Below are 8,612 nucleotides of genomic sequence, written 5' to 3' on the forward strand. Positions count from 1 at the left end.
CGGGCTGAGCCAGCGCTGAGGGGTCTGGGGGAGTTGGGAACGGTCAGGGGGAGGGTCATGGTTGGGCTGGAGGAGCTGCAAGGGCTTTTCCAGCCTCAACAATTCTGGGATTCTGTGGAGTTTATTGCCCACCGCACTGCTGGTGCTGCAGTACCTCATACCTCACCTTGCTGTTCAAAGAGGCCTCTGCCTCCACTGCAGCTAACAGCATGAACAATTTCTGCTCAGTGGAACACACCTCAGTCTTTGTTTTCTTGGACAAGGATGCTTCCTTCTTCCACTCTCCGTTTCATTGTCTAGGAGGTGCTCGGTGTCTCCCCACTGTCCATACTAACCGAGTGCCTGGCCATTTGTGGCTGATCGTTGCCTGTCTGTGCCCTTATGGCAGGGTTCAGAGTGGGACGTGGAGGTGGGAAACAGAAAACTCTCCTTCTGTCCATGGGAAGACTACCAGGGCGAGCTGTATTCCTTCCCTCTTGCTGCCCTCGTGTTACTCCTCCTCTATCCCTGCCCCTTTGGCTCCATTGCTGAAATCCCACCATTGGTAAAGGCGCAATATTATTCTGCATTCTTAAGAGTTTTCATCCCACGAGGGTAGATGGTGATCCCCGAGCTCCAACCATCTCCCTCTTGCTATTTTTTCCCCTCTCTCCAGCACGCTCTTTTTTCCCCGTGGCTCTGTGTGATAAAGCTCCCAAGCGATGTGGTGCTCGAGCCGTGCCAGCGCCTGCAGTTTGCCAGCCCAGAAGGTCGCCTTTCTCAGAGCTGAAGGAGCCACCGTGCTTCTGAGGGGCTTAAACGTGAGGGGAGAGCAGCTGTCCTCGCTGCTTTTCCAGCTTTAGGGGCTGCGGAACATAGAGGAGGGATGGCTGTGAGCTTCCCGTAAATTCAGTTGCACAGAAGAGGGGTGTGAATGAGAAGTACAACCGAAAAAGCCACAACTTCGGAGACTATTTCTGTAGCCACCCTGCTTTTTTGCACGGCGCACATGAGGCCCAATGATATTAAAAGCACTTATCGGAGAACAGAGAAGCGGGGGGGAAAAAATACTTCTCTTGCTGTCTCCACTAGAAGCAATTTTTTTGGCTTCTGGGATTTCCAAGGGACCAGAGGGACAGTTTCTACGAGCCAGGAAAAGCTCTTTTTCGAATAAAACAGGCAGTGGGCATGCACAAGCAGTTGGCTGCAACAGCCTTGGCCAAAAGCTTATGCCAGCCATACCAAGCACCCCAAGGTAAAAATAACTAGTGCCGAAAACAACAGCTACTAGTTGAGGGTTTGATGCAAAAAAATAGTCTCTGTTTTGCTCAAGATGCTTAACTTCACCTATTCACCTGTGCTGGTCGTCAGCAGACGCTCGCCCTTCGGTCCTGCTGGGTTTTGGGTGTGTTCCCTGGTCCCAGCAGCCCTGTTTGGTGGGGACAGTTGCTGGGCTGCAGACAACGACTGTAAAATGTCGCAGTAGATCTCAACAATGAAAATGGAGTTGTGATATTCAATCATGCGATAACCTTGCTTTCATCTGGACAAATAACGCAGCACAAATGACTAAATTCATAATTCGGAGGAAGTATTTCATAATTTTGCCAAAGTTTTTTGAAGAGAACAACTAACTGTTAATTTTCTCCTTACTGTATTTCTGATATTTTTTTAATGATATCACTTACATCTGAATGCTTCAGTGCTCATGTAATTTCCTTACTTGTATTTTTGAAAGAAGAACGACTAATACTTCCCAAATTATATACCATGGCAATTAAAGGGAAGAGGGATCTATATATGATTTGACTGAAGAAAAACAATTTTTTTTTTGAGATTCCCCCCCTCCTTTTAAAATAAAATTGCATTTCTTCAAGCTCATACCTGTCTCGTTGTCACCTCAAGCTATAAATTACCTGAATAACATAACACCATTAATTTCCTACATTAGGACACATCAGGGTAAGCCCTACCCACACGTTGGCCATCCAGCAGCAATAATCTGCAGGCACACACGGTAATAGCGGTTGAAGAGAAGCGAACTGTTACTCTTTGTCACTATTAATATCAAGTTCGGTGTTCGCCGAGAACAGTCACCTTCACAGAACGTACAGAAGCAAATGTACGTGCAGGTTCTCCTGGCTGCCACCTCCCGCTGCTTAGCTGGGATTCTCCAAGTCACTCATGAAGCTGCAGCTCTTGGAAGAAGGTGATTACTGAGAATTTCAGCTGGGGTTAGCTGGCTGGTCACATAGCTTTTTTTTTTTTTTTCCGTGGTGGAAAATACAATCCCTAGATATGCAAAAAAAAAAAAAAAAAAAAAAAAAAAAAAAAAAAAAAACAAAAAACCAAAACAAACGAACAGTAAAACTCCGGCAATTTATTTATTTTTTTAGATTTTGCTATATAGAGGGTTGAGAACGGATTATAAGAACCCCCGAGTAACCAACCGTAGGTAGTGCACACAAGAGCTAGTGCACACTTTAACCTCTGGGCTTCAACCCATAATGTTATTTAGTTAAGACCTGTGTCACTGGGTTCTCAAAGTCTACTCCTTTTTCTCACTGAATTTGAGCAAAAATAGTGGCAGAGAGACTTAAATCCTGATTGCGTTTCCTCCCTGTTTTAACACCAGAACATCAGCTGAAATCCCAGTTTCATCTGCTTTAATTGCTTATGTGAGAGAGCTGCTTTCCTGAAGCCTATCAGGGTCTTTAATGTTAGTTAAAGTGGTCTTAGGTTGTGCACGAAGGCTGGCAGAAGCGTGAGCAGAGTGGGGTTCGTCTATTCCAATGGATAATTTTAATCACAGCATCGGAGAGAATATTTCCCTCCAGTACCTTTCTTAGTGCTTTGCATTGCCTTGGTTTCATTATCCCTCGCGTTGCCTCGCGCTCTTCCCAGGAAGCCACATGCAAGGCTGATTTCTTTTTTTTTTCTGCCTTCCCTGTAGGAACGCCACTTCTCGGGTATCAGCATCTCTTGCAGCCACCACAACAAACAAACAGCAGCTCTTTGATGCAGAAGCTGCATCATTTTAGAAATCCAGTGGGCTTGGCTGGCTTTACGCCTTCCAGCAACTGCGTGGAAGTGATTGCTCCAAGTCCAAAGGGTGATCCAGGTCTTTTAGAGATACTTTTCTTTTTTTTCCCTTCTTTTTTTTTTCAGATCAAACAAGCAGCAGTTCTTCATTTAAATGATCTTGATCATGATGTGAGTAGGAAGGCGCCTTCCATAGTTAGCATTGTGAGGGAGAAACCTGATAATTCATTTATTCCATGATAATAGCAGGGGTAGCTTTAAGGTTTTTACCATCTGTGCTCCTATGGGAAGGAGGAGCAAAGCCAATACAAATTTAACCTTCAGATTTATGCTTCTGTGCTTCTCCATTGTGCCTCTAAAGTTCTTCAGAAAAAATCCTTAACCATTTCACTACTGTATGAGAAGAAAAACTACAGCTTCCAGATTCCACTTTTATTTGATATCTGCAGGGTTTCATTTAATTTTTAAACTTTAATAACTATTCAAGGCAAGATATATATTTAGTGAGTGTTAAGTCTGATTGCATCTGTTTGTCTGTGTGACCAAAATATCCAAACTTAACATTAAATGTTGTATCTGTCTTCAAATCTTTATCTCCTAGTAGGTAATCTCTCAGTATTATGGGAATGCACAAATAGAAAATGCAAGATCTCATTTATTGCCTACTGCTTTTACTAGAACAAAACTCTTGTTGAAGTGGGAGTGGGGACCTGAGACTAAAGGAAACTGTTATCACGGTTACATGCCAAAATTTAGGATAAAGAGGTGTATCGGTTTGTAGGTTCATCTGGATGACCTAGGAGAAACCAGGGATGTCTGAAAGGAGACGGATGACCTATGAGCCAAGAGTCAGTTTATCAGGCAAAGATCAGAATGTAGCTACGTCCAAAAAAGGGTCAGTGAGTCTTACTCCTCCAGCCTTTGAGTGGGAAGGACTGGATTTCCTTAGTACGTTGTAAAATGATTAAAGGTTCAAGGTTAAAATTCAAAAATGGCTGCAAAGATGGGGGCAGGCTGTAGAGAACAGGACTGGGTATTGTTGTGAGAGCCAGGGTTGGAGTCATGTGAAAAACTATGCACTTCTTTCCTTCTCGTTTATCTAGGTCTCTGTCAGACCATGGAAACGCTTCAGGTGTATTTTACTGCATCTGAGTAAGTTCTAATTACACTGCAAATGTTTAATCGTTGCTACTTTCTGATGAGCTTGCCCCAGAAAGTGGAGTCTTCAGGGGCAAAATGCTCTTCTCACTCTGGATTGGCTAAAAAATTAAAAATAAAACCACCGTCCACTAATTTTCTGCAGGAGATGGAGTTGAGAGTTCGGTTTGGCGCTATACCATGTAGAACAAACGTTACAGGGGAGAAAAAAAGAGGGATGTTTTTCTTATTGACCTACTTACTGATGGGTGCCATGAGGTTCTCCGACCATGTTGCATGCTGGGGCAGAGTCCGTCCCACAGAGAAAACCAGCAATATGGGAACACCTGAACTAGACATCCCATGGCGCTCCATTGCAGCCTTTCCACAGCTCGGATGAGTCCTATAAACAATCAAAAGATGGATATTTTTTTGGATTAACTGTGCCTTGAGAACAAAGGCACTTAAACAGGGTCTGCCTGAGGCAGCAACACCCTGGTTATGTCCGAGTGCCTCAGCTGCTTCCTTTGGTCCCCACCGAGGAAGTTTCAGGCATCGCAGCAGTGGGCTATCCAGCCTTTCTTTCCCCCTTAGTGCTGCCACTGCGTGGTTTAATATTCTGTGGGCAATGTTTGGACTTTGTGCAGGTTATGCACTCCTTCATCGCAATAGACAGCGGAGAGCTGATCGTAGATGCCTCTGATTTTTCAAATGATGGTGTTCAGGCTGCAGAAAGCTGAAGTTTTTCCCATGGAAAAAGTTGAGGAAGCACTTGCTTTCATTCTTGCCAACCTTTCCTGTGAGGAAAAACCCTGCTGTTTTGACTAGCCGTGGTCCTTCATCAACAGCTACTCCCCCCTGCCTGCTGTTCACAGCCCAGGGTGACCGTGGTCCTGCCTCCTGGGCATCAGGAGGCACCCAATTGTTTGCCAAGAGCCATGACAGAGCACCTTCTCCATAAACCATGGTAAAATAAAGAAGAAACTGTTTCATCCGAGTAGGCTGCTGCTGGGCCAATACATCTCCATAAACACTTTTGCGAAGAGGCACCTCAAGGAAGTCAGGTAGGGGCTGTGGCACCCCTGCCTTTCCTCATCAGACTTGACAGGAAAGTCTAGAGAGAAGGGCTTCTCAAAAAAATTGTGCCTTGCAATGGTTTTGATAGTCATTTCTGTTTTGGATAAAAATGTTGAGTTTATGCCTTACGAGTTGCCCATCTGGGCAAATAATTGGGACCACTTCTCATGAAAATCCCTGAACTGAAGCTTCATTATCATCTCCCACTGGTAAAAGACAAGACAAGCTTAACACTGTAATGGATGGAAAATTGGAGAGATTGCAAGCCTAGTTTCACTGTGATTTTTTTTTTTTTGTGTAAGTTGGCTAGTTACTGTTCTTGATTTAACAACCCAGCTTCATGCCTGGGATCTTTGGCTTTGTCGTGTGGTCCATAGGGATTTGCAGAAAAATACCTAAACCAAGCAGTAATGCACTTAAACACTTGTACAGTGTTATGGCTGGGAGGAAAAATTGTCTGCCTAATCTCTATCTGGATTTTATTAGTGTAGGAAAAGATTTTATTAGTGTATTTTGCTGGTTAAAAAGAGGAACTCAATAGTTTTTTTTCTGTGTATAGGTATGATCATAAATATGCCCTTGAGTCTTCCTGTTTCAAGGTTAAATAAAAAGCAGTTGTGCAGGCTTTTATCATATAAATAACCTGATAGAAATAGGAGAATAACCAAAAAAAGCACAAATATCACATGCTCACAGGAAGGTTTCATTTGCTTGTAAGCTACAGTATTAGCATTTTGATAGAGAAGGGTTAAGACGACATCAGAAATTTTGAGCTTTAGGAGTATTTATGTGTTCATAACACTTGTGCTTAAAAGATAGGACACCAGGAAGTGCCTTTTCATGAAAACCCACCTGGTACCTAACAGTTCTCAGAAATAAATGTCTGGAGTACAAGAGAAAAAAAACAGCCACTAACTTATAAAATATTCAGTCAAGTCATAGGAATAAAACTCTTCACCGAAGAGCTGAACCCTACCACGTAACACAGGGTGACTTTGCCTGCAGCCCTTTTGCCAGGCTTTAGCCTGTGCTCTGCGTGTGACTCTCCCCTTCCTCTGTCCTGGAGGGGGCTCAGAGCAAAAACGATTGAAAGGAGAAATAACCCAAGTCCCTTGGGAATCGGCAGCACACACTTATCAAGCTCTCTGCTCTCCACTTGGGAGACTCAAGAAATAACAGAGAAACAGGAAGGAAGTGTATCAAGGAAAAAAATTGATTTGATTTCATTCGTTTTGAACTTATTTCAGGGCTGAAATGATCGTCATCTGATGTGTAACAGCAACCGGAATTTCCCGAGGCCGAATTGTACTCTGGGCCATCACTGGACAAGCTGTTGTGTGTCTATCCAAGATGTGCTGTGAAGTCCATCCAGCGGGTCAACGTGTCTGCATCATTCTTAAAACCAGTCTGCATCTTCAGCCCGTGGAGAGCTGCCTCTGCTGCTCTTGCTAACCCTTTAGAAAACAGAAAGACAAGCCGTGAGGAGTTCATCCTTCAGAAATCTCTGAAAGACAAGGAGCTCGTCCTTCAGTCATGCCAGCTCCTACATGCTTAAGTAACTTAAAGGACAGCAGCAGCCCCTTCGTGTAGGTGGGTGTTTGCTGGATCAGGCCCTCGGCTGCGTAGCAAAGCCCACGATGCTGTGAAGTTCACCAGCTCTACCCCTACTGATGTAGGTCGGTAGCAAGTTTGTGGTGTTGAGGTGCCCGTTACCTGGGACCAGACTGCCAGGACAATTAACTCCAGCTCTGTGAGCTCAGATATCATCTCTCTGCTGATACTTCATCAGGAGCAGGCAGGGCAAGCCATCCCATTTCTGTTGAATTAACCCAAATGCACAATTTGGAGATTCTGCAGGCTTTTTATGCTGGGTTGGGGTCAGTTACAAAGACACGTGATCCTTCCAGGATCCTCCTGCACCCCTCGGACGCTGGGCAGCAGCGGGCTGAGCTGAGCACCGCCGTGTCACGCAGCCAGGGAGGGTTTGGTGACCGTTAGAAAACCAAAAGCCAGATTCCCAGGAAATTATTGAACCGGGGCGCTGCGCCCACTGACTGTCACGCTAGTGATTAGAACGTGGCATAAATCTTCGGGCTGAAGGGTTTATGTGTTGCAGTCATGTATTGCCCTGGGAGAGCTGTGGAAGGAGACACAAAGGAAAGCAGCAAACTTCAAACTTGGAGCAGGCAGTAGAGCCTCTTTGGTGATGCTTTGGCACAGTTTTGTCTTCTTGCCTCTTACTGTTTGGTGATCACCCAGAAGTCACGTTTTACGTTGGGGTGAGAAGGTTTTTAACATCTCTCAACCAATTATACCTCAAATTACATGTCTTTACTAATACACTTTTTCATTAAAGAAACAACTTTTTTTTTTTTTTCCCCCAAATACACACTTCCTGATGTTGCCTAGATACAAATTTCCATTCCTGTTCCCTAACCCCTCCATCATCTGCCGCAAGGTGCTGGATTTTGCCAGGCTCAGTCCTCTAGCTGCGAAAAGCCCCTGGGTTTGTAATCAGGCATCTTTGCGGGTCCCTTCTCCATTGTTACCCACAAGGTTAGTCGCAGATTCAGTTTGACAAGCCATAACTAATTTATTTGAGCTAAATTATATGAAAGCAGTTATCATATTAACTGTGCTCACAGCTCCGCCTCTCGTATTGTGCGGTTTGTTTCTGGTCTCCAGTTATAATAGGCGGGTTTTTTTAGATTTGTGTTTTACCCAGATGCTGAGGATTAAATCATGGCTTTTTAGTTTCTAGTGTAATTGAATTTTATACTGTCTGGGCAGCCTTCATTTAAGAATCTCATAGCGCTTTAAAAACGTTCCTTAATGAAGCTTCACAAAACTTGAGTGAGGGAGGTAAATATTGTTATTAGCATGGGTTTATAGGTGGGTGAACAGAGGGACAGGGAGCTGTAGGGTATAGCAAATGCTCTCCGGGAAATCATCAGTACAGAACTCAAGAGCAGACTTGATCAAAAAAAGGATTTAATTTCACATGGAAAACAGCCACTAGCAATTTTTGACAAAGAAATTTAAAGCTGACAATTGCAATAATAACCATTCTTTTCAGTTGTCAGTCAAAACCTTAATTTTCTGACAAAAGGAAATAAATGTTAGAGAAGAGCAAAGATATTTGACCGCTTATGCTGAGGACAAGCCGAACAAACACGCATATATAAATTAAGCTTTCCCCAAGGGACTCCAGTCATCCAGGTTCAGATGTTCAGGTATTCTTACACATCCCTATTGGCTTTTTTTTTGCTTTTTTTTTTTGATTAATAGGAGTTTATCACCCAACTTAACAAAGTACTTAATCGTTTTTAGGATCGGTGACTCACATCCTTTGCTTCAGTAGATTTCACTGGTGTAGC

At 43.8% G+C, this 8,612-nt stretch overlaps 1 long non-coding RNA gene across 1 annotated transcript in view; it reads left to right on the plus strand.

Moving 5' to 3' along the window:
• LOC113491178 overlaps positions 1–8,386 on the plus strand; it is a 59,572-nt gene extending 51,186 nt beyond the window's left edge. Inside the window, exons 5-6 of the long non-coding RNA XR_003400363.1 lie at positions 4,125–4,173; positions 6,483–8,386. This is a non-coding gene — a long non-coding RNA (uncharacterized LOC113491178). The remainder of the gene's footprint in view (positions 1–4,124; positions 4,174–6,482) is intronic.
• Positions 8,387–8,612: the final 226 nt, after the last annotated feature.

Source organism: Athene cunicularia, assembly GCF_003259725.1.
Source record: "Athene cunicularia isolate RWA chromosome 1 unlocalized genomic scaffold, athCun1 chr1_part2, whole genome shotgun sequence".
In the NCBI taxonomy this organism is placed as follows: domain Eukaryota; kingdom Metazoa; phylum Chordata; class Aves; order Strigiformes; family Strigidae; genus Athene; species Athene cunicularia.